At 49.7% G+C, this 23707-nt stretch overlaps 2 long non-coding RNA genes across 2 annotated transcripts in view; both read left to right on the plus strand.

Annotated features, from left to right (window-relative positions):
• Positions 1 to 1392: 1392 nt before the first annotated feature.
• On the plus strand, positions 1393 to 18601 carry LOC122485729. Its single transcript, XR_006297936.1, has 8 exons — positions 1393 to 1575; positions 2086 to 2353; positions 2896 to 2996; positions 3266 to 3364; positions 7410 to 7497; positions 15571 to 15716; positions 15863 to 16065; positions 18451 to 18601. It is a non-coding gene; the product is annotated as an uncharacterized LOC122485729 (long non-coding RNA).
• A 1342-nt stretch (positions 18602 to 19943) lies between these two features.
• LOC122485730 overlaps positions 19944 to 23707 on the plus strand; it is a 30471-nt gene continuing 26707 nt past the window's right edge. Inside the window, exon 1 of the long non-coding RNA XR_006297937.1 lies at positions 19944 to 20080. This is a non-coding gene — a long non-coding RNA (uncharacterized LOC122485730). The remainder of the gene's footprint in view (positions 20081 to 23707) is intronic.

A 23707-nucleotide genomic window follows, 5' to 3' on the forward strand; every position in this document is an offset into this window, starting at 1 on the left:
GATGCTTCCCCTGACCTCCAGCACATCTGGTCAGCTTAGTCACCAGTCTGACCGTGTGCCAGGCCCTGTGCTATGTCCCAGAGATCTAGAAATGAACAGGGACTCCCTCTGCCCTGGGGAAGCCGGCTGCCCGGGTGGGAGGAGAGGCTCAGAGACTAACACGGGATGCTTGTGCCAAGGCAGAATGTTCCGGGGGCCTTGGAGTTCACAGAGGGAACCTCTCATCTTCTGTAGGAGAGCGATTAGCAGCTCTGGAACTCAGACGGCCAGGGTTTTGCTCCAGACCAGTCACATATAGAGGGTCTGATATTTGGGGGGGAAATGATTTTAGATTTTGTAAGTAAAAAATGTTGCTACATTTACCTGATGATAGGACATTCCTTCTACGTGGCAGGATGCCTGATAAGAAGAGCAATTATTTAAAATAGGAAGCTTCCAGATACATATTTAATGATATCTTCCTCCCCACTTCCTCCCTCGCCGTATCGGGAGCAACCAAGTCGATCTTTGTCCTTGCCGTGGGCGTTAGGATTGCCAGTGACAGTTCGGGTAAGAGTGAACCCGGGAACAGGTGCTGCTTGAGCTGAGTCTTGATGGGTGAACGGGACTTTGCCAGCTGGAGGGGTTGGGGAGGTGGAGGGAGTTCTGGGTGAGGGATGGAGGTGTGAAGGTACGCCCCATTTCCAGAAGAATAAACATGGTTTGGTTGGGCAAAGGTTTAAGGGAGAAAGGGCAAGAGATGATCCTCAAATGGTAGGTGGGGCCGGATCCAGGGGGCTTTAATACCGCCCGAAGGGGGTCATGGTTTCCCACCTTCAGGCCTTTGCTCATCATAGACTATGAGCCCCTCAGAAGCAAGGCTAGGACTGGGGTAAGCAAGTGGTGTGCCAAGGGAGCAACGTGTAAGGAGGCACTCACTCTCAGAGCTGTGCCAGAGCAGGGCTGGCCCCCTGAGGGTGAGCACGTCCTTTGTGCATTCTCGGTGCTTTCCTTGCCTCCCCCTAGACCCAGTGCTGCTCAGGAGAGAGGTCACATTGTGTAAATCTTTGTACCCCTAGGACCTAGGACAGTGCCTGACCATAGTAGCAGACTAATAAACGCTTAATTGAATGAATGAATGAATGAATGAATGAGTGGTGTTTTTTGGTTTTGTTTTGTTTTGTTTTGTTTTTATTTTTTTTTTCAACGTTTATTTATTTTTGGGACAGAGAGAGACAGAGCATGAACGGAGGAGGGGCAGAGAGAGAGGGAGACACAGAATCGGAAACAGGCTCCAGGCTCCGAGCCATCAGCCCAGAGCCTGACGCGGGGCTCGAACTCCCGGACCGCGAGATCATGACCTGGCTGAAGTTGGACGCTTAACCGACTGCGCCACCCAGGCGCCCCTTGTTTTTGTTTTTTTTCTGTCTGGAATGTGTTTGCCCTCCTCATGGCCAGTCAAGGTGTGTCATTTCTTTTGTGGCTTACTTCTTCCCTGCGGCCCCTCCAGATACACCTCCCCTGAGTCCTCAGCTCTTACATTGTGTCAACGTCCCATCTCCCAACCAGATTGTGTGGCTGTACTTGGAAGAAGAGGTAACCACAGTGGGTGCTTACACTGGAGGCTAATCAAATCTCAGAATCTTCCCTGGGCAGGCTCAGTAGTTCTAGAATATCCTGGCCCCTTAGATGGGAAGGACCAGCCACCACTGCCACTGTTGCTGCTGTCGCTGCTGTGTAGGGTCTCCTTCCCCTCTCTTTCCCTCCTCTTTATGGGGCCAGACTCAGAAAAGCTTCTGGAGGTGGTGTCTCCAAACTGCTCCTCCACAGTACTACCCACTTACCCAGCCTGCTTCCTCTGCTCAGCCCCTTTGGACCACGGCCAGCTGATCACTGCTCACGCAGTTACGAAGGCCCCAGAGGTCTTTTGAGACACCCACCCCTCCCTGCCCTTCTGACTGATGGGACTCCTCACCAGGTGGGGAACGCATTGGCTCTTGGCTGAGAAATGAGGTTAAACCTGGACACCGCTGGGATGTGGAAGCTGGGGGATGATTAATGATACTACTCAGGAAGGGTTGAGACATTTGCATTTCTGTCCAGCAGAGGATCTATTTCAATCAGGAAGTTACTCTTGCTGCCCAAAGAAGCAGAATAGTCCTCTCCCACGCTCACTTACTGCTGAAGGGAGGATGGTCACGCAGCATCGTGTGGGCAGTGCAATCACAGAGCGCCCAGGCGGGAGAGCTGAGCTGCACCGACGCGCCCAGAAGGGGGCCACTGCCCCTCATCCGTGAGAGCTGGTATCCTGAGAACAATAGCCCTGAGTGCACCGACCTCTGAGGAACGCTGTTGCGAAAGAATCAGTGTTCAGGTGAACGCTGCGCAGTTACAGAGAATGGGACAATCTGCAAAAAGCAACAAAGAACGGGAGACCGTGCCAATTTTTTTGTATGGTGGAAACAGCATGGGGGCCCCCAGAGAAGGTCCAATGTTTGCAAAAGACGGAACAGATTCCACTTTAGTCAGGGAAAGAGCTGGAATATCTCGGTAGCCAATCCTGACCATAGGTTTCTTACCAGCTGCTATGGTGGTTAATTACACCTGAGAGGCAGCGTAATATACTGGCAATGAGCACTGCCATCTTCTAGCTGTGCACCCTCAGGCAAGTTTCTTAACCTTGCTGGGACTTAGTTTCCTCATGTATAAAATGGAGATAATTGTTTCTACCCCATAAAATTGTAAAGATTAAATAAGCCCTTAGAAGAGGGCCTGGCACACAGTGGATGCTGTCTAAGTATTAGCGAGTGATGATAATAAAAATATTTTCTGCATAATTAATTACGTTGGCCTTTCATTCTAAGCCTGGAAGGGTTCCAACATTTAAAACATCAATTCTTTGTCCTTTTCATGAAGTCCAAGTTCAAGAACATTTCCAGATGTTACGGATACCTGGGCCAGGTGGCCCTTACCTGACGTAGAAAGCCAAGATTCTGGAGCCCAGAAAGGCAGGCCAGGTAAGCAGCACCGCCCCCTTCCTAGATCCCATCCTTTTTAAGGTCCACCCCTATGTGCTCGGGTTCAAGTCATATGGACACAGGGCACCCTGGCCTTTTGGAGCAGGCTGAAGGCAGCCATGGACCCTACCTCACGTTCTGAGTGTCTGCTTCTCTTAGCAATGGTGGAGAGCTTGATCTTCCTGGTGGGAGGCACTGGCAAAGTAGAAGGAAGAAAGGTTCAATATTTGGCTGGCAGATGTTTGTTTTTTCCCCATTCCCCTGTGCAGGAGCGGGAAGAGCAGGCCCAGGATGGATTTTCTGTCATCACTGCTCAGGGTCTAGGAGCTGGAGCAGTGTGGCATCCCTACCCGGCCCGGCAGCTGAAGGTGAGAATATAATAAACAGGCAGCTGCTGGAGGGGAGGTGAGAGAAAGGGCAGGTGGGGATGGGGTGCTTTGAACCTGTTCTGGGCCCCGCTGACCCTGGCCTGGGCAGCAGCTCTGTGGAAGCGATCTGGGAGTCCTCATGCACCCAGGCAGGTCTCCCCTCCTGGGTACCTTGCCTTACCATCCTATTTGCCGTATTGTAACTGTTGGTGGAGAGGTGTGCTAGATTGTTGGGGCTGCTGATTGGGTCTGTCCCCAAGGCCTTCCCACTCCCTTCTTCATTGATCAGACTTTCTTGGCCAGGGGAGCAGATGCCCTTGTGTCTCCCAACTGAGGCCCTTGGACCACTTCCAATGGTGGTGTTGGACAGTTCAGTTCCACCCCAAGCAACCGCCACCTGGCCTCAAAGTGCTGGAAGCTGGTTCAGCTCTTGCACAGGGCACCCTGGAAGGGCAGGAGTAGGGTAGGGGCAATCCTTAACCACTGGGGAACAAGGATAGGCGGAGAAGTATTTCAGCCTCCGGTCCTTCAGGGCTCAATCCTGCAGTGTATTCCACATGGCGTCCGGTGCTAAGCAGCCCAATAACACCCTTCACTGGCTTTCCCGCCATCCCATTTTACTCTCCTCATGCCAACTTCCTGCAATCACCGCCCCAGGGAATTCCCTGCATCCTGGTTGTCTCCGGCTCTGCTTTCTGGGAAAAGCAAGCTCAGATATCACGGGGCCACCGGACTTGGCAAAAGTGATTGGTGTCCCCCAAGCAGGCCAATCAGAATCCTTCCCTGGGAGAACAGCCCCTCTTTTGTGGGGGCTGCTGAGGTTGCCAGGGCCAAGTGCTTGGGCGATGGAGAAGACTATGGCTGTGTGAGAGAGAGCAGGGCTGTGGCGAAAAGAGGAGAGACGATCAGGGGCAAGAGAGGGCTGGGGAGAGTCTTGGTGTCCTGAGCCCCTCGTGTGAGCTCCAGGGGTTCCCGTTCCTGTTGCTTTTCCCCAGCGCTAGATCCCCGGAGCCTTCCCAGCAACAGAGACAGCAAATGTCCCGAAGTTGGTGTGAACTGGGATTCTGTTCCTTGCAACTGGGAGAGGCTTAGCTGGTAGCATGCTTCTGCGTCTCCCAGGGGAATAACTCCTTGAGCTCCTGGAGTCTCCGCCTTTGCTTAGATCCTAGGACAGTGCCTAACGGCATCAGGTGCTAGGGAAACTGGGCCCAATGGATGAATGAATGGATGCTAGTGGCCCATCACGTATGCCTTTGCTGCTTTTTCTCCCTGCCGTCGGTTGGCCTATCTACAAGAGCCTGTTTTCCTGTGAAATGGGAGAAGATAATTAACCTTTTGATTGTGTAGAAATTAAGGGTGAAAAATTGACTAGAGGATTCAGATCCCTTGTTTGAAGAGAAAAGGTAGGGCAATGGAAAGGAACTAAGCGTACTTAGTATTTACTTGCACACCAGATTAGATACATTATTCCGTAAAAGTTTTACAACAACCCCACAGAGTGGGTATTATGCCTATCTTAAAACTGTGTAGACTAAGGCATGGGGTAGTCAACACTGCCTGAACTTTTACAAACAGTAATCATTACACCCAGGGTTTGATTGAAGCCATCCTAATAGATGTCTGGGGGTATCTTGCTGTGGTTTTAATTCGTGTTTCTTTTTTTTTTTTTAATTTTTTTTTTAACGTTTATTTATTTTTGAGACAGAGAGAGAGACAGAGCATGAACGGGGGAGGAGCAGAGAGAGAGGGAGACACAGAATCGGAAGCAGGCTCCAGGCTCTGAGCCATCAGCCCAGAGCCTGATGCGGGGCTCGAACTCACGGACTGCGAGATCGCGAGATCGTGACCTGAGCTGAAGTTGGACACTTAACCGACTGAGCCACCCAGGCGCCCCTCTTTTTTTTTTTTTTAATTTAATTTATTTTTGACAGAGAGGGAGAGACAGAGCATGAGTGGGGGAGGGGCAGAGAGAGGGAGACACAGAATCCGAAGCAGGCTCCAGGCTCCCAGCTGTCAGCACAGAGCCCGACGCGGGGCTCGAACCCATGGACCGCGAGATCATGACCTGAGCCACCCAGGCGCCCCTTAATTTGCATTTCTTAACGTCAAGGGTCTTTTCATGCAGTGATTTGCCCTTTGTATCTCTTGTGTGGTAAATGTTTGTAAATTTTTTTTATCCATTTAAAAAATTGATTGTTTATCGGGTTGGTTTTTATTGGCTTGTTATTGAGTTTTGAGAGTTCTTTTTATATTCTGGATACCAATCCTTTTTTTTTTTTTTAATGTTTATTTTTGAGAGAGCATGCAAGATTCGGGGTGGGCAATGAGACAGGGGGACAGAGGATCCAAAGCGGGCTCTGCACTGACAGCAGCAAGCCCAACGCGGGGCTCAAACTCACAAACTGTGAGGTCACAACCTGAGCTGAAGTTGGACACTTAACCAACTGAGCTACCCAGGCGCCCCTGGATACCAGTCCTTAAAAAAAAAATTTAGGGGCGCCTGGGTGGCTCAGTCAGTTAAGCGGCCTACTTCGGCTCAGGTCATGATCTCGCAGTCCGTGAGTTCGAGCCCCTCGTCAGGCTCTGTGCTGACAGCTCAGAGCCTGGAACCTGTTTCGGATTCTGTGTCTTCCTCTCTCTGACACCCCCTCCCCCCCTCCCCCCCCGTTCATGCTCTGTCTCTCTCTGTCTCAAAAATAAATAAACATTAAAAAAAAATTTAAAAGAAAAAATTTATTTTTAAGTAATCTCTACACCCAACTTGGGGCTGGAACTCACGACCCCAAGACCAAGAGTGGTGTGCTCCACTGACTCAGCCAGCCAGGCACCTCTGGATACCAGTCCTTTATTAGATACGATATATGCTTGGCAGATATTTTCTCTCAGCCCTTTGCTTGCCTCTTCATTTTCATGATAGTGTCTCTTGAATGGCAGAAGGTTTTTATTTTGATATGGTTCAACTGATCAATTTTTTTCTTTTATGCTTGTCTTTTTGTGCCCTCGATCCAGAATTTGAACCCAGATCTGTGAGCCCCAAAGTTCTTCTTCTTATTACATTTAGGTAGTGCTTCCTCAAAAATCTATCTTTAGACCCGTTCCAGGTGGGTACCACCTGAATCCTTCAAGGAGCTTGCTAAAAATACCGAGTCCTGAGTCCTCACCCTGGGGAATCTGCTTCTGTGGTCCCAGCTTGATTCGGGAATCTGTATATTTAACAATTTCCTGTGACTGGGTGATCAGCTAGATGTGGGATGGGTTTAATGCAGGGCTCTTGGCATCCCTGAGCCTTTAAACTTGTTCATTTCTTGGCTTCCAGCTGGGTCCTGCAAAGTGTTCCTGAAGGTGGCATTTCTTGGTCTGTTTCTTACTGTGCCCCCTCTCCTTCCCCTACCCCTCCCCCAGCTCCCGAGCACAGTCAACATTCATCAGTCGATCAAGACACGCTTTTGAACTAACCTACCTACCCTCCACCAGTCGGGGGGAGAGGCAGCCCCATCCCACAGCTGGCACTAAGTGGAACCAAGTAGAAACTATAATTACTGGCCTCGGTATGAAGTGCTTGTGTGCACCCCCCTCAAGCTGTGGGCAGCCACTTAAGTTGGTTTCCTCAACCTTCAGCCCAGCCGGAGGGTTCCCCACCTGGAGAGACTGTTATTTTAAAGTACCTCCAAGATTGGCTTATTGGACTGGAGAAGGACACTTCTGCAAGCGAACAGCTGTGCCAGCCTCCAAATAAAAGAAAACCATATTCATGTGCGGTAGGTAGGACGGAGAAATGGAGTGTGTTTTGGTTTAAGAGCAAAAACACGTGTCTCGAGCTTTTAGCAACTTCCTCTGGTATGTGAGATCGTGTGACCTGCTTTCCCTGAGCAGATGGAGTTCTTAGGGGGCAGAAGTGAAGTTCATCTTCAAACCATGGGCACCAAAAAGGGTAGCAGGTCAGGGAACTGAGATCTGTTGAACCCCTACTCTGATCCAGGTCTTTATATTTTATTCGATCCTTTCAATAACTCATAAGGTCGATATTATTATTCATGTTTTACAGACGGGGGAAACTGAGGCCCAGAGAGGTTCTAGAACTGCCAGAAAGCTCTGGATCCAGGATACAGAACATTAGCTAAAGCTGAGCTATGGTAAGAAAGAGGCCTCCACATACAGTAGCTCAAAGGATGTTGATGTTTATTTCTTTCTCATCTAACAGTCCCAGGTCAGTAGGAAAGCCCTGCCCCAGGCAGTCACTCAGGGACCCGGGATCCCACCATCTGTCAATTCACAGGTTCCTACAACTGGAGTTGGCAAACTTTTTCTCTAAAGAGCCAGAGAGGGAACATTTTAGGCTATGCCAGATGTATGGTCTCTGTCCTTGCCATGCAACTCTGTTGTATCATGAGAGCTGCCATAGACAATATGTAAATGAACGGATGTGGCTGTGTTTCAATAAAACTTTATTTACAAAAACAGTCCACAGACTGGATTTGGCCCAGAGGCCATGGTTTGCTCACGGCTACCCTAGAATAGTGGTTCTCAAAGTGTAGTCCTAGGGAACCAGCAGCATCAGCAGCATCTGAAAACCTGTTAGAAATGCAACCTCTTTTTTTTTTTAATGTTTATTTATTTATTTTTGAAGGAATAAGAAAGAGAGAGAGCACAAACGCACAAGTGTGAGGGGCAGAGAGAGAGGAAGAGAGAATCCCAAGCAGGCTCTGTGCTGTTAGTGCAGAGCCTGACATGGGGCTCGAACCCACGAACCAAGAGATCATAACCTGAGCTGAAATCAAGAGTCAGACGCTTAACCGACTGAGACACCCAAGCACCCCCAGAAATGCAACTTCTGAAACCAATCCCCCAGACCTATTGAATTAGAAGCTTTGGGGGGTGGGGGCACCTGGATGGCTCAGTTGGTTAAGCATCCGACCTCGGCTCAGGTCATGATCTCACGGTTTGTGGGTTCAAGCCCCATATTGGGCTCTGTGCTGACAGCTCCGAGCCTGGAGCCTGCTTCAGATTCTGTGTCTCCCTCTCTCTCTGCCTCTCCCCTGCTCATGCTTTCTTGCTCTCTCTCAAAAAATAAACAAAACATTTAAAAAAATTATTAAAAGAATAAAAAAGAAACTTTGGAGGTGGATCCCAGGAATCTGTTTTTTTAACAAGCCCTCCAGGTGATTCTCAATGCATGTCGAAGTTTAAGAACCTCTGTTTTAGAGCCCTCTCAGGCCTGCTTCACCTGAGCACCACCTAGGGAGCTTTCAAGGCTCTTCAGTGCCCAGGCAATTACGCTGGACCCTCTGGGATGGGATGCAGGCACCCGCATTATGAAAGCTCCCTGGCTGCGTCTCAGGTACGGCCGGTGTGGAGAAGTACCGTCCTCGAGCACCGTCACCCTCTGTGCGGTCAGAGATGGTTGGCAACCCGACCTGTGACACAGCTGCCTCTCCGAGGGGCATACCCGGTGCTCCCCGAGGTCTGGGGTTTGGTTTCTCCTTTTGTCTTATCTCTCAACCCCTCTACACCCTGGCCCCTTCCTGGGGCCCCTGTCTGGGGCTTCATGATAGGGAGGATCTTGGTTCCAGGCTAACCCTTCTCTGGCAGGAGTGGGGCAGGAAGAGTGGATGACTCAGTGGCAGGTGAGAGGGTGTGGAACGGAAAGAAAGCAGGAGGTAGAGAACCAGGAGAGGGAGGCAGGAGGAGAACTTGGGTATGGAGGCAACTAGCACGGTGGGCTGTCCCTGGAGCTCAGCGAAGGCCAGTTCCCCTCCCTGCCCCTGCTATGCGGTGACAAAGAGCAGTATCCTGGTATCCCCAGGTCTTCCTTTATACACGCCTACATGGCACTTACTGTTTGCCTGGAAGCACGCTACGTGCTTTCCGTCAGTTAACTCATTGTATCCCCGCAGCAACCCTCTGGGGTAGGGACTATCATCACTCCCATTTTATAGATGGTGAGACTGAGGCTTGAAGAGGTTGAGGTGATTTACACAAGGTTACATAGGTGGTAAGCAGTAGAGATGGGATTCAACTCAGAGACTCCGGCTCCGGAGCTGAGCTGTTGGCCACCATGCTACCTCTCTTCGTCACAGACACGTGGTATTATTATTCCCATTTCACAGATGGAAGCATTCCCGCAGTAACCTGCTCCAGATTCACAGAGTCAGGAGGCGGTGGAGGCGGGATTTGAACCCAGCTGTCTCCACCACCAAAGCCCTTGCATTTGCCAGTTTGCCCCACGGCCTGCTTTCGGCTCCCCTCCCGCCTCCCTTCCATCCGTCCATCCATCCGGCATATTCTGGGTTCGCACGTGTGCGGCTGACTCACGGGGGAGCAGGGGAGCCCATCCTCCGGAGTGGGAAGGCAGACTTTATTTCTGTTCAGAGCTGTCTCGGGTTGGCGCTGGGAGAGCTGCCAAACCCAGCTGACACATTTCCCCCCGGCCAAAGCTGCCGAGTGGGTGGGCAGCCCCGGGGGACCCCGGGGGGCCGTGACACCAGCTCCTCAGATGAGTCTCAGCACCCGGGGGAGAGCAGGCGTGCCTGCTTCATCTGCCTTAGCTACAATCTCTTTCCCTCAGGGGATTTACTGGTTCCAGTTGCTACACTGTCTTTCTCACTTCCTCTCTGCTCTGGTCCGGAGCCAAAAGAAACCACAAGAAACCATTTGATCCAGGCTCTCCTTTAGGCAACCAAGGTAATCCTGGTTGTTCCCATTTTATAGATTCAGTAAGTGAAGCTAGCTGTGGCTCCTAGTTGAATTGTCCTCTTTCCAACAGCCCTGTGATTTCCCAAATGTCCCTGATGGTAAGAGTCACCTAGGGGTGCTTGTCAACTACCTAGATCCCGAGTCCTCTGCTCTGGAAATTCCAAAGCAGGAGGTTAGAACTGAGGTCCAGGAGTGTGCCTGTTAACAGGGTGATTCTCTCATCACCAGGGACCCCTGTTGGGTGTGGGGATTCTCCCCCACTTCAGGTGCAAGACCTGGGCCGGCTCTGTCTCAGCTAGGCCCAAAATTGTAGCAATTGCCCCCCTGAAACTTGGATGAGTCTTGTGGGTTTAGCTGCTCACTTGGCAACATTTCCCTCCCCGCCCAACTTCAGGAAATCAGGAAGGGACTCGTGGGACGGTGTGGATGGTACCTCTGTCCTCTCTGGCCAGTTCTGCTGTGTCCTCCAGAGGAGGTTTTCGAGGGTCATTGGAGATCTCCCAAGTGTCCTCAGATAGAGGATACCTTATCCCCACCTCAGCCAACCTTCCCGATACCGAGGGATTCCCTACTTGCTAGAGGTCCCTGGTCCATTTGTTTCTGGACTGGGCAGGAAAAGGCAAAAGACATTGGAGGGAGGAGTTTGTTTCAAGGTGTGATGGGTTTAAAATATGAATGGGAATTCTTTGATACTCCATCCTGTAGAGATGGAACCTGGTTCCCCGTTCCTTGAGTGTGGATGGACTTAGTGACTTCTTTCTAATGCATAGAATAAAGTGGAAAAGGCGATATTCAACTTCTGAAACTAGGTCACAAAAAGAACTGTGCCTGCCTTCTCTTTCTTGGATTACTGTGTGGAGGAAAGCCAGCCGCCAGGTTGTAAGGACGATCAAGAAGGCCAGTGGAGGGTCGCCTGGGTGGCTCAGTCGGTTAAGCGTCTGACTTCGGCTTAAGTCATGATCTCATGACTGGTGAGTTTGACCCCACGTCAGGCTCTGTGCTGACAGCCTGGAGCCTGCTTCGGGTTCTGTGTCTCCCTCTCTTTCTAACCCTCTCCCACTTGTACTCTGTCTCCCTCCCTCTCTCCCTCTTGAAAATAAATAATAAACATTAAAAAAAAAAAAAGAAACCCAATGGAGAGATATATCCATTTCCTGTACAGAGTTCCTAAAACCCTTGTAATTTTTTTTTGAGGTGGGGAGGGGGCAGAGAGAGAGGAAGAGAGAGAATCTTAAGCAATCTTCACACCCAGCATGGAGCCTTACTCAGGGCTTGACCTCATGACTATGAGATCATGACCTGAGCTGAAATCAAGAGTTGAACACTTAACAGAGCCACTCAAGTGTCCCTAACCCTTGTAATTTCTTTTAAAAATCATTTATTTATTTTGAGAGAGAGAGAGAGAGAGAGCATGAGTGAGGGAGGGGCAGAGAGAGAAGGAGAAAAAATCCCAAGCAGGCTCTACGCTGTCAGTGCAGAGCCTGATTTAGGGCTCAACCCCACAACTGTGAGATCATGAGCTGAGCTGAAACCAAGGGTTGGTCACTTAACCAACTGAGCCACCCAGGAGCCTCAACCCTTGTAGTTTTTTAGGTGGTAAGAGCACTAGGAGCATCTTTGGTTCTAATATTTGGTCTTCGTCCCTGGTTCCTGACAGACAACTCCTAAATCTCTTGGAATTTCCCGGGTGACAGGACTGTCTTTTGTTTTAATGAAGTGACTCTTGGTAGGGCTCCTGGATGGTTTTAGGATGGGAGCTGGTCACCAGAAAGACTAACCCATGATTTGGAGCTTGCAACTTTCAGCTCTGCCTCCATCCTCTCGGAAGGGAAGAGGAACACATTGACTCGATGATTGGTCGTGCCTATGCAATGGAGACTCCATAAAAATGCCCAAAGCATGGGGTTCAGAGAGCTTCCAGATTGGTGCATACAATCCATGTGCCAGGAGGGTGGTGTACCCCACCTCCATGGGGACAGAAACTCTTGTGCTCCAGATTCTTCTGGACCTCACCCTATATACCTCTGCTTCTACCTGTCCATCTGTATCCTTTATATTATCTTTTATTATATAACAAATGGGTAAACTTAAGTGTTACCCTGAGTTATGTGGGCCATTCTAGCAAATTATTGAACCAAAGAAGGTGATCGTGGGAACACCAATTTATGGCCAGTTGGTCAGAAGTGTAGTGACAACCTGGGACTTACAATTGGCATCTGGAGTGGTGGTGGGGGGGAGCAGTCTTGTGGGTCTGAGCCCTCAACCTGTGGGATCTGAGGCTACCTCCAGGTAGACAGTGTCAGAACTGAGTTAAAGTGTAGGACTCTCGCTGGTGTTGGGGAATTGCCTGATGTGTGGAAAATAATTCCCACCCAGGAGTGAAGTGTGGTCATGTGAGAGCAAGGGAGAAACTCAGGAGTGTTTTCCATACAGTTGTTTTGAGCTACTAAGTTTCGTGTGATTTTTAAAAACACATCAATAGACAACTGCAGGAAGCTTCTTGCAAGCCCCACCCTCTTCCTGAAGAACCCGGTGGGCTCCTTGGTACTTGTGAGGAGGCGAGCCTCCTCCTGCCATTCAAGACCATCAAATTCTACGGCACCCTCCCCACCAGCCTCTCTCCGAGTGGTTTGAGTCTAGGCTTCTCAGGCCTCCTCGGGATGAACCCCCCTCTGTAGACACCCTCACTCCCCTGCGCCCATCTCTCACAGTAGGAGTACCGGAAAGGCAGATGGATGGGGTGTCTGCACAGCTTGAGGGGCAAGGTGTGGGGACAGGCAGATAGGGCAAGCCCCAGGAAGGACAGATGGACAAGCATCCAGCTCTCCCCTTTCCTGAATGGCCACAGGAGGAATGAGGTCGCCGCCCCATGCCTCTCGCAGAGATGCTGAGAGTGTGAATGAGAACAGCTTGTGAGGGGCTCTGACGAAGCGGCCTGGTGAGGAGACCTTTTGTAACCTTCCGGACCTGGCATTGAACCAGAGGACACATCACATGACCCAAGTTACTATGCCCTTTGAGCTTTCTTGGCTCACATCCCAAATGTTCTTACACTCTGCAGGGACTCTTTAATCTGGTGAGGGATATGGATGTGTCTGGGGAGGGCGTGAAGGTTCTGAGATGCAGCGGGTGGGTTAAACCTCACGGGTATGTGCCCCTGTACCATTTCCCCCCTAGAATGTCTACAGCTCCTGAAAGGGGACTGGGACCCAGAAAAGGGTCTAACTTGGTACTGGGCTATCCAGACTGGCCCCACATTGATGTTTACTCCCAGCAAATCTGGTTCTGTGTTTAAGGGCTGTCGGCATTCACCCTGAAGAAGTACTGCCCTCTTCACTCTGCAACCCTAATACTCAACCTGCTTCGGGAGGTTTGAGATCAAACCGGCCAAGCAGGTGCACCCTTTGTCCTTCTCTTCCTCCCAGGCAGACCTCGGTTTCCTTGTACCTAAAAGTGGACCAGCCTTATGTTACAGCCACAGCCCAGGCTGCAGGTAATATCCCCAGCAACAGGGAAATCCTCTGCTCCCTGCATATATCTTGCATCTTGGCAGGCCCTTCTCAGGGATTTTGTTTACATTTTAATTTAACTGCACGGGCTTCTGCTCGTATAGGAGTTTTCATATTCCTTGGACCTGAACGCGATTTTCTAACGTGACCTACCAACAGCATTGTTCACCTGCTAATGGCAGTGATCATGGCAAAATGGCTTCTGTCTTGGTCTTATCTACATTCCTCCTCAATCCTTGTAATCCTGAAAGCTGATCTCAGTACGCTCATGAAAACCAAGAGCAGCGAAGAGGGAGGTTTCCGCAAGAGTTGTTTACCTTGTTTCGTTTACCTTGTTTCGTTTTGTTTTATTTACATTGTAATAAGTTCCTGAAAGTGTCTGTGAAAACCAAATGTACCAAAGTTGGGCCATGGCCTTATGTTATACAAGAGGCAGTGTGCCCTACCGGTTAAGTGCATAACCATAGATCTCGGTGCCATGGGCATAGACCTGCCGCTTGCCATGGCCGAGAGAACTCTCTGCGCTTCAGTTTTCTGAAAACGGGAATGTTTATAGTAACTACCTTGCAGGGTTCTTGTGCAAATTAAGTGAATTAATATATTGAAAGCACTAGAACAGGGTCTCTTATCCATGGTATGAGTTAGCAATTATTGTTGTATGTCCTAGGGTGGGTTCTATACTCAGCTGAAAAAAAAGATTGGTGCCCTAATTATATTTTACCCCTGATGTAATCACTGATGATCGATTCCTTTTTTTAAGAAAATTTTTAAATGTTTATTTATATTAGAGAGAGAGAGAGAGAGAGACAGGGTGTGAGCAGGGGATGGGCAGAGAGAGGAAGATACAGAATATGAAGCAGGCTCCAGGCTCTGAGCTGTCAGCACAGAGCCTGATGCAGGGCTCGAACTCGTGAACTGTGAGATTGTGACCTGAAGTGGGACGCTGAACTGACTGAGCCACCCAGGTGCCCCTAATCCTTTTTTAAAAGTTTCTTTCTTTTTTTTTTTTTTTTTTGGAGAGAGAGAGAGAGCGAGCACGTGCATGTGTGCGTGCACATGCACGCATGAGAGGGGGAGGGGCAGAGAGAGAGAGAGAGAGAGAGAGAGAGAGAGAGAGAGAATCCCAAGCAGGCTCCACGCTCTCAGCGCAAAGCTCGAAGCGGGGCTCCATCTCATGAACCATGAGGTCATGACCTGAGCTGAAATCAAGAGTCTGACGCTTAACTGGCTGAGCCACCCTAGCATCCCACCGACGATCTATTTCTGAGGCTTCGTTTTCTATCTCTCACAACCGAATCCAGTCGGCCAGCTCCAGACCGATGCACACTCAGTGAAAGCTAAAGGTTTTGCGGCTTTCAGCCACCTGATGACTTTCATTTTAGTTCCAATTGTATCAAGTTTGTGAAACCTCTGTTTGTTACTACTAACACTTGCACTTTTATTCTCCTGTTTTTGCTCATTCTTTGTACCAACGAACACAACAACATATTCAATTACGCCAGCGCGGCGTATGGCATGGGCCAAATGGAGTGGCAGCGCTTCCAAAAGGGGACTTGTGTCACCTTTTGATATGTCAGTATGTTTGCTGGTGGATGTACAAAAGCAGGAGTTTGGTGAAGGGAAACCAATTAAGGAATGTTGAAGTCCACTATGACGGTGACAATGGTCAGAAGCCAAGGACCATTGAGGCTGGGACATATGGCTGGGTTTGGGTCATGATCTACTTGTTGAAAGGACAGTTGTGACCATGAAGTTGGAGACAGTCATCCTTTGCCTGAAAAGCAGACCCATTCCAAGAGAGCTGGCTATAAAGCAACCATTCATAAGGCGAATCATGTTTTTGTTTGTTTGTTTAAATTCCATTGTGAAGTTAAGCTGGTCTTCTAATAGGAAAATGGATGGCTTTGACGGGTTTGGTGATGGGGCCAGGTCTATGTCATGCTGGGATTGTAGGGTCAGAGAGATTTAAGAATACTTTTAATAATTATCTGTTCCTTCCTGTAGCAGAAGCTTAAATGGAATCGTGAGTTCTGCCACGTACTCTGCTTCAGAAGTTCCCGGGAACAGAGGACACTCGAGGTCGCATCCTCAGTGTGGCCTGGATCCTTCTCCCCTTTTGTTCTCCTGGAGAACGTCTTGCAGTATAGCTGGTAACTCACTAACATCTTCATTTCTTTAGCCCACATTTCTTTGTTTCGTTTTGCGACTGGGTTGAGTGAGACAGCGTTGGAATTCGTCACTCTCCTTACACTTGGGGTTTATGTAATCTCGGTATTCTCCTCACTTTGGCGGCTAGATCCTGGATGTCGGAGAGGTCACATGTGACTCTGAGCAGTATGTCTGGCGTGGAGGTGTAAGGCCTGATGCCCACGGAGGATTTCACGTGTTAACAGGATGGGCCTGTATACAGGAGCAACCAAGGGCCCCAGCACGGGGACACCAGCACCGGATAGCACCTCATAAGGACAAGACACTGAATTTCTCCTTTGCCCTCTCATGGTAAGGCCCTCGACTTTTTAATTCTGGGTATTGACCAAGCTTCTACAGGTCAGCTTGGCTGCCATTGTCCCTGTATGATTCTGGGTTCTGGAGGTTCTGGAGACAGAGGAGAGCCCGGTCTTGTGGTCCCGGCCAGGTCACGATTTCCTCATTGACCTGTCATCATTACGCTTCCTCAGTCTCTTCGGGCTTCCCCGGCCCAGAGGACCTCACAGTCTCATCCAGTCTTTGGGTTAGGCAGTTCCGGGAGCTCATGCCTACCTCCTCTCTGCCGGCCTCGGGTACAGTTATCATAGTTGACAGAGCAGGATGCCTGTCACAGTCCACCGGTGGGGATGGGCACTCAATATGTGCTGTGCTTCCCTTTGAAAGCACCTTAACTCAAGAATTCTAGAAAACAAGCCATTGCCTACCGTTATCAATCCTAGAAGCTCCTATTTTCGTCAAGTTAATTTACTTCAAAGAAGGTGTGATAAAATTGCTCAGACCCACTCGGAGATCCATTATAAGGGGGTCTGGCATCGAAGAAATTTTTTTTATTTTCCTGATTATAAAAGCAATACGTGCTCATTCCAAAAACTTAAGAAAATGCAGCAAGATACATAAGAAGAAAGAAATTCTCCCAGAATCTTCTCTCTTAGAAATAACTACTATTAGCATTTAATGTGCCACCCTTTTTTCTGCGCACAGCTATTTATAAAATTCGGCGGGACTTCATACACAGTTTTGCATTTTGCTTCATTTCACTTTGTACAACCAGTGCATTTCCCCATTTCATTATCTGTGCTCCAAAAACACCATTTTAATGACTGCATAATATTTCATTGTCTGGTTGTTGCAGAATTTAGTCAGCCAATTCTCTATTTGTAGGCACCCAGTCAGTTTCCCATTTTTCATGATTATAAATGATGCTGTGGTGAATATTCTTGTCCAGGAAATCTTTATCTGGGTTTCTGATAGTTTCCTGGGAAGAAATTCCCGGAAGGGAAATCACAGAGTCTCAGCTCTGCTGTGCGGTACCTCTGTCCTCACTTAAAGATGCCCGGGGAGGTGAGTGGCTCCTGTCACCCCCAGTGGGTGGACTTCACTGCCTTTGAGGCCTGGCCTGCAGGATCTTTGTGAGCCCAGGGGAAGGTGCAGAAGGACCCCGCTTCCTCCTGGGGGCCATTACCTGAATCCACTCCATGCAAAGCAGGACATCCCCCTGCAGGAATCACTTCGTAATTGACTTAGAGACTAAAGCATATTTAATTAACCATGGAAACCCTCCCAGCCATCTGCCTCTGTTTTTATTTTGAGGAAGAAGGCAGATCTTACTTCCTTCAGCTCCCTCTTTTTGGGGATGGAGCTCATTTCCAGTATCTTGGTTCTTGTGTAGAGCACGGGCCTGCTCCACTGGTGGTGGCCCAAAGTGGCAGAACCATGGGTTTAGCCTGAGGTGGCAGGCCGGGTCAGAGGTCATGCAGGCCTCAGGTTTAGCCTGAGGGGGAAGGCCAAGGCAGCACCTGCTCTGGCAGAGAACTGGACATTTGCCAGTCCCAGCCTCTGCCTCTTGGCTGCTCGCCTAAAATCACAGGCATTCATACTGGAAGGTGCCTTAGAGGAAAAGGCCAAAGCTCTCATTTCTCAGGTGAGGAAACTGAGGGCTGGAGACCCTCAGGGCATGCTCAGGGACACAGAGTCTGAGACTCTGTTTCTTTGCTCCTTTGCTGCACCCTCGAGGGAGGAGGTATGGCTTTGATTTTAGCTACACTCTATGGGCAGGGGACTCAAAGGGGATCCTAAGGGCTGTAATGGCCCACAATGTCCAAGCAGTTTAAAATGTGCAAAACGCATTCCCACAGCACGTCTTGCTGGATGGACACTCACCCAGCCCCTGCGGGCAAGGGAGACTGGGGAGGTCATGTGACTTGCCTGCAGACACATGGCTGATGAGCCAGTGTGGAGGCTGATGGAAACACTAAGTGCTTTGATCTGAATTGCTAATATGTCCAAATGCCTTTTATTTGCATGGTGTTCCTCAGAGGGCCCTGGCGGTGAGCTCACTGAGGAAGGGTCTGATGGAACATTCGCCCACTTGTCACTCATGACATCACCTCCTCCAGGAAACCTTCCTAGGCTCTCTCCCCCCAGCTACCCGCCCCTCCTCCCACCCCATCCAGGGTGAGTTGGGAGGGAGGCCTGGTTCTCTGCCCCTTTGTCACCCCACACGTACCCCAATATTCCCTAAGGCTCTAAACTTCACACTGTAACCCCAGCTCTAGCCAAGGGCGTGGCTGACACTGGTCGGTCAGTAAATGATATTGAGTTTAATGAGACTGAATATAGACCCAGGTGTGATTGCTCCGGTAGCTTTCCTTCCCCCCTTCCCTTTCACTTTGGCAGGAAGTCATCTGTGATCCCTCCGGGGGTGAGTATTATGTGTGCCCTGAGATGGTCCCTGAGGGCGGCCATATGGACCCGCGTGCTGCCAGGCTGGCTGTGTGCCCCAGATCCTGAGCTGTCGGTGGAGATAGGGGTCGAGCCCAGCGACCCCAGCCAGGGAAAACTACCTTTTGATAGATGTGCCGACGGGCCTGGGAGGGGCACTCGGGAACGTAGGCCACTAGGTGGCCTTGTGCTTTTTGGGCAAGTCATTTCCACCCTCTGGCGATAATGCAGTTTGACTGGACCCTTCCATCTCTGATGTTGCACATCCTGTGACTCTATAATGACCGCTGTCAGAAGCCATCCTGCGGGATGAGGACAGGGGCAAAAAGATAGCGAGTCAACTCCAACCAGCGGTCAGGACGCCGGACCTGCTAACCAACTGCAACGCTTCCTACATACCCAAGGCTCAAGTCAAACAGAAAAGCACAAAGCTCCTGGATCCACTTTAACATCCCTGCGAGGCTGAAAATCTCTCTCCTTTTTTAAGCTGTAAAAGATGTGCTCCCTGAGACAGATGCCCTCATCTTTAATCATTTTCCACCGTCTCCAGCCACAAGCAGCCTGAAAGGTGATGAATTAGGACTCTGTAGATAGGTTTTCCTCCAGAGCCACATGTTAAACCCAAAGCAGGTCCTGGCTCCGCTGAAATCAGATGAGCCAAGAAAAGCCCTCGGTGGCAGAGCGCTGGGGTCCGCCGACCCGGAGGCACGCGGCGGTGTCCCCCAGCGCCACCCGCCTGGGCGTCTGCGCGCCACCCGCCTGGGCGTCTGCGCGCCACCTGGGCTGGCTCTTCTCTGAAATACGGTAAAATGAGGGTGGAGAACTCACTGTTTTCTATCAAGGGCATGGCCCACGGAATGGAAAAATCAATCAGTGGAGGAAGATGAAAGTAAAATGCAGCTTCATTCTCTCTCCTTGGGGAGAGAGAAAGAGAAAAGGTTACAGTCATTTGCTTTTACAAATCAGGAATGGGGAGCATGCAACTCTCTCTCTGGCAAACACGACCCCTAATAAAAACACACCGCGGGGTCCATACTGTGGCCAGTTACTGAGCGAGGCCGAAGGGGAGGGGGACAGAGAGGTTCCAGGAATGGGGGAGGGGGAGAGCTGCTGAGTCAGAAACAGGCGAGGAGGAATAAGGCAAATATCAAAATCAGGGAGAGAGAGAAGACGAAGCAGAGCCACAGTCAAAGAAACGAACCTGCAGACAAAAACGGGGAAGCGTGGACAGGACACAGACACAGACCCTGGATGTGATGAGAAACGGAGATGGAGAAGCCCGAGTGACAGCAAGGAGCACGTGAGGGGTGTGGAGGGAGGCTGAGACTGAGCTCGTCCAGGAAAATAGCTATTTGGAGTAAATGACAAGGCCATCAAGGGTTGTTGTTGTTTCCTAAAGAGACGAAGATTACCAGAATTACTTCTTCTTCTTCTTTTTTTTTCTTCAGAGTTACTTTGGCACGTGTTTTCATTTCTACCCGAACTTTGAGAAGCACGGACATTCCCCCAAATCCATTTTCCTCGTTTGCTGGGGCAGACGCCGCTCGTTTATGGCCCTGGGAAGGAAGACATCACACCTCAAGTGGTACGTAGACTTTTACGACGAGGCCACCAAAAGCTTTGAGGCACCTTGTGTTGTCATGGTTCTCACCTCTTGACCTGAACGGCCACGTTTAGCTCAACCTGTCCCATCCTTGAAGCAAAGCCTCATGTGTTCAGGGACAACTGATTTGGAATCAGGGACGGTTCAGGCCAGGGCTGGCCACTCCACTCTGCTGGGGGACAGAGTTTGCTGATGCGTTTGCAAATGAGTAATGAAAACAAGATGGCCGGAGACAGTGTTGAATGAATGAATGAATGAATGAGAGGAATGAGTGCCAGGCATTCTGGCCACATCATACCCAGCAGTAGCTTCCCAAACGTGCCAAATACTCTCACATTTCGCTGCCAAGAACACTGCCTCTTTCCTCCCCTGCTCCTGTCTGGTAAAACCCTTCCCGTCCATTGTTCAGCAATCGATTCATCTGTATTAAGCACCTCTTCTGCGAATCCCCTGTCCATCAACCTCTTACTCCTTTGCAGGTTAATGGCTCCTTCCTTTGTGTTCCTGACACCTGTTGTTGCTCTGCTGTAGGTCTTAGCATTTCCCAGTAGAGCAGGCTTTCTCAACGTTGGCACTGTTCTTTGGGGGGCTGGGTACTGCTTTGCTGTGGGGGGGCTGTCCTGGGTACTGTAGGATATTTGGCAGTGTCCCTCGCCTCTACCCTCTAGAATACAGCAGCCATATCACCCTCAGTTATAACAAATGAAAACATCTCCAGCCATTGCCGAATGTCCTCTGGGGGGTAAAACTGATCCCAAGGACCCTTTATTGGAATGAGATGTGTTTGGGTATGTCAGTCCTCAGAGAGGGTGCATCCTCTGAACCCTAAGTGGCATAGAGAAGGCACCTGGATCCTGTAGAGGAAGAATCCAGACAGTTGGACTATGCCCATTGAACCAGCCAGTTGAACATATGCCATGTCGGTCATTGAAATAAGGACGTGTTGGCACGTGAGATCTGTAACCAAATCCATAGGTCTCTATTGTGTCCTGACCTACTGTGACCTGGGGGGGACACGCATGAGGGATATAAAAGGCGTTTTACATCTAAGGCACTTGTGATGATCCAGTTCATCAGAAAAGTCCTGTAGCCACGGGACACTGATGTAGGAATAGCAAGCAGTTTGCAATGAGGTTCTGAAGCAGGTCCCTCTATAAAGGGTTGGGAGGGCGGTTAGAGCAGGGAAAACCAGAGTGGGCTGCTATTCCTGTGGAGGGCTTGGGAGACTACATAGAACCTGACCTGGACCTTTAAAGGTGAGTAAGACTTGAATGAGGACAATGACACTGGGGTAAGTGTGGTGTGGTGTGGCCTGAGATCCAGTCGGCCAGACCCGCAAAGTTGGGTCTTGATTCAGAAGGCCAAGTGTTTCCCAGTATGTCCTGAACAGCCTTCATCAGGGTCACTGGGAACAGTGGTCACAAATGCAGATTCCTGGGCCTTACAGGCTTAGTGAATCCTTTTTGCTGGGGTGGGCCCAGGACTCTGTATTTTTCACATGCTCCGGGTGATTCTGATGCTTGATGAAGTTTGAGACCTACTTCTGGCAGGGGGCGGGGGACATTGACCGGTCTTAGTAATAACCTTGGTTTTCCATTGTGTGCAGACTGTAGCATTTATATAGTCCAATAGAGGGGTTCAGTACACAGACTGAAACTCCTGGAACCAGAGTGCCAGGGTTCAAATCTTGGTCCTGCCATTTCTACTGTGCCACCTTGGGCAATTTACTTGAAACCTCTGTGCTTTAATCTTCTCATCTATACAGTGGGATTCGCAATGTCCCTGCCTCTTGGGATCTTTGTGAAGACTAAACAAGTCAATACATCTAGATGCATAGCGTGGTGCCTGGCAGGTAGCAAATGCTCATTCGATAATTAGTCATCATCATTATTGTTATTATGTTAGCATGTGATGTTCGCTGAAGGTTTGAAATATGGCCTTTAGAATATGATCTGTGCTGCTCCCCTCACCTTGCCTTCTTCGGTTACTCCTGAGATTTAGCTGGCCCCTTGCTCCTCCAGAAGGAAGCCAGGCATGATGCTCTCTGAGTGAGGGGAGAGGCAGCTGTGAACACAAAGGAGCGTCCTGGCAGGGTCAGGTCCCTCCTGGTCTGCGGCTCTGACAGGAGATACTTCTTGCCTCCCTAGCTCTGGGGCAGACTTATTGGAGGCCCAGACCTCTTCCTGGCCTTGCCAGATGGCAGTTGTCACTCCTCAGCAACCCTGTCCCTGAGGGGTCCTGAGCCAGAGCAGGAAAGAAGGGAGGGCAGAAAATGGCTCCATCTGTATGAAGGGCCATGGCCTTGGCCCTCCTATTTGTAATAGCACAACTCTGCACCCCAGGGCCTAGAACACGACCCGTCTTCCTCTGAGCCTCAGGGTGACCCTATAAAGTGGGTGGGGTGGCCTTACCCATCACATTAAAAAAAAAAATGTTTATTTAGTTTTGAGAGGGTGGGGAGGGGCAGAGAGAGAGGGAGACACAGAAGCAGGCTCCAGGCTCCGAGCTGTCAGCACAGAGCCCGACGCGGGGCTCGAACCCACAAACCACAAGATCATGGCCTGAACCAAAGTCAGATGTTTAACCGACTGGGGTTTAACCCCACCCATCACATTTTTTTTTTTAAGTTCATTTATTTTGAGAGAGAGCGAGAGAGAGAGTGGCAAAGGGGCAGAGAGAAGGAGAGAGAGAGAATCCCAAGCAGGCTCTGCCCAGACAGTGCAGCACCTGACCGAGGCGTGAACCCACAAACCACGATATCATGTCCTGAGCTGAAATCAAGAGTCAGCCACTTAACCAACTGAGCCACCCAGGTGCTCCTGCACATTACATTTTATTTTACTTTATTTTATTTTATTTCATTTATTTTATTTTATTTATTTATTTATTTTATTAATTTAATTTAATTTAATTTATTTTATTTTATTTATTTTATTTTTTATTTTATATATTTTATTTTATTTTATTTTTTTTATTAAAAAAATTTTTTTTTTCAACGTTTATTTATTTTTGGGACAGAGAGAGACAGAGCATGAACGGGGGAGGGGCAGAGAGAGAGGGAGACACAGAATCGGAAACAGGCTCCAGGCTCTGAGCCATCAGCCCAGAGCCTGACGCGGGGCTCGAACTCACGGACCGCGAGATCGTGACCTGGCTGAAGTCGGACGCTTAACCGACTGCGCCACCCAGACGCCCCTATTTTATTTTATTTTAGAGAGAGACAGAGACAGCATGAGGTGGGGAGGGGCAAAGAGAGAGAGAGAGAGAGAGAGAGAGAGAGAGAGAGAGAGAGAATCCCAAGCAGCCTCTGCCCTGTCAGCACAGAGCCCCACAATGGGGCTCGAACCCACGAACCTGTGAGATCACGACCTGAGCTGAAACCAAGAGTCAGACGCTTAACCAACTGAGCCACCCAGGCGCCCTTACCCATCACATTCTCAAAATAACAGCTTTCTTGAGCTAAAATCCACATACCTTGCAATTCACCCTGGTGACGTGTGCAGTTCAATGGTTTGTAGTATGTTCACAGAGTAGCACACCCATCCCCACTGGCTAATTTTAGAATATCTCCTCACCCCCCAAAAGAACATTTTCATCACGCTCTTTCCC

Source organism: Prionailurus bengalensis, chromosome E1, assembly GCF_016509475.1.
Source record: "Prionailurus bengalensis isolate Pbe53 chromosome E1, Fcat_Pben_1.1_paternal_pri, whole genome shotgun sequence".
NCBI lineage: Eukaryota > Metazoa > Chordata > Mammalia > Carnivora > Felidae > Prionailurus > Prionailurus bengalensis.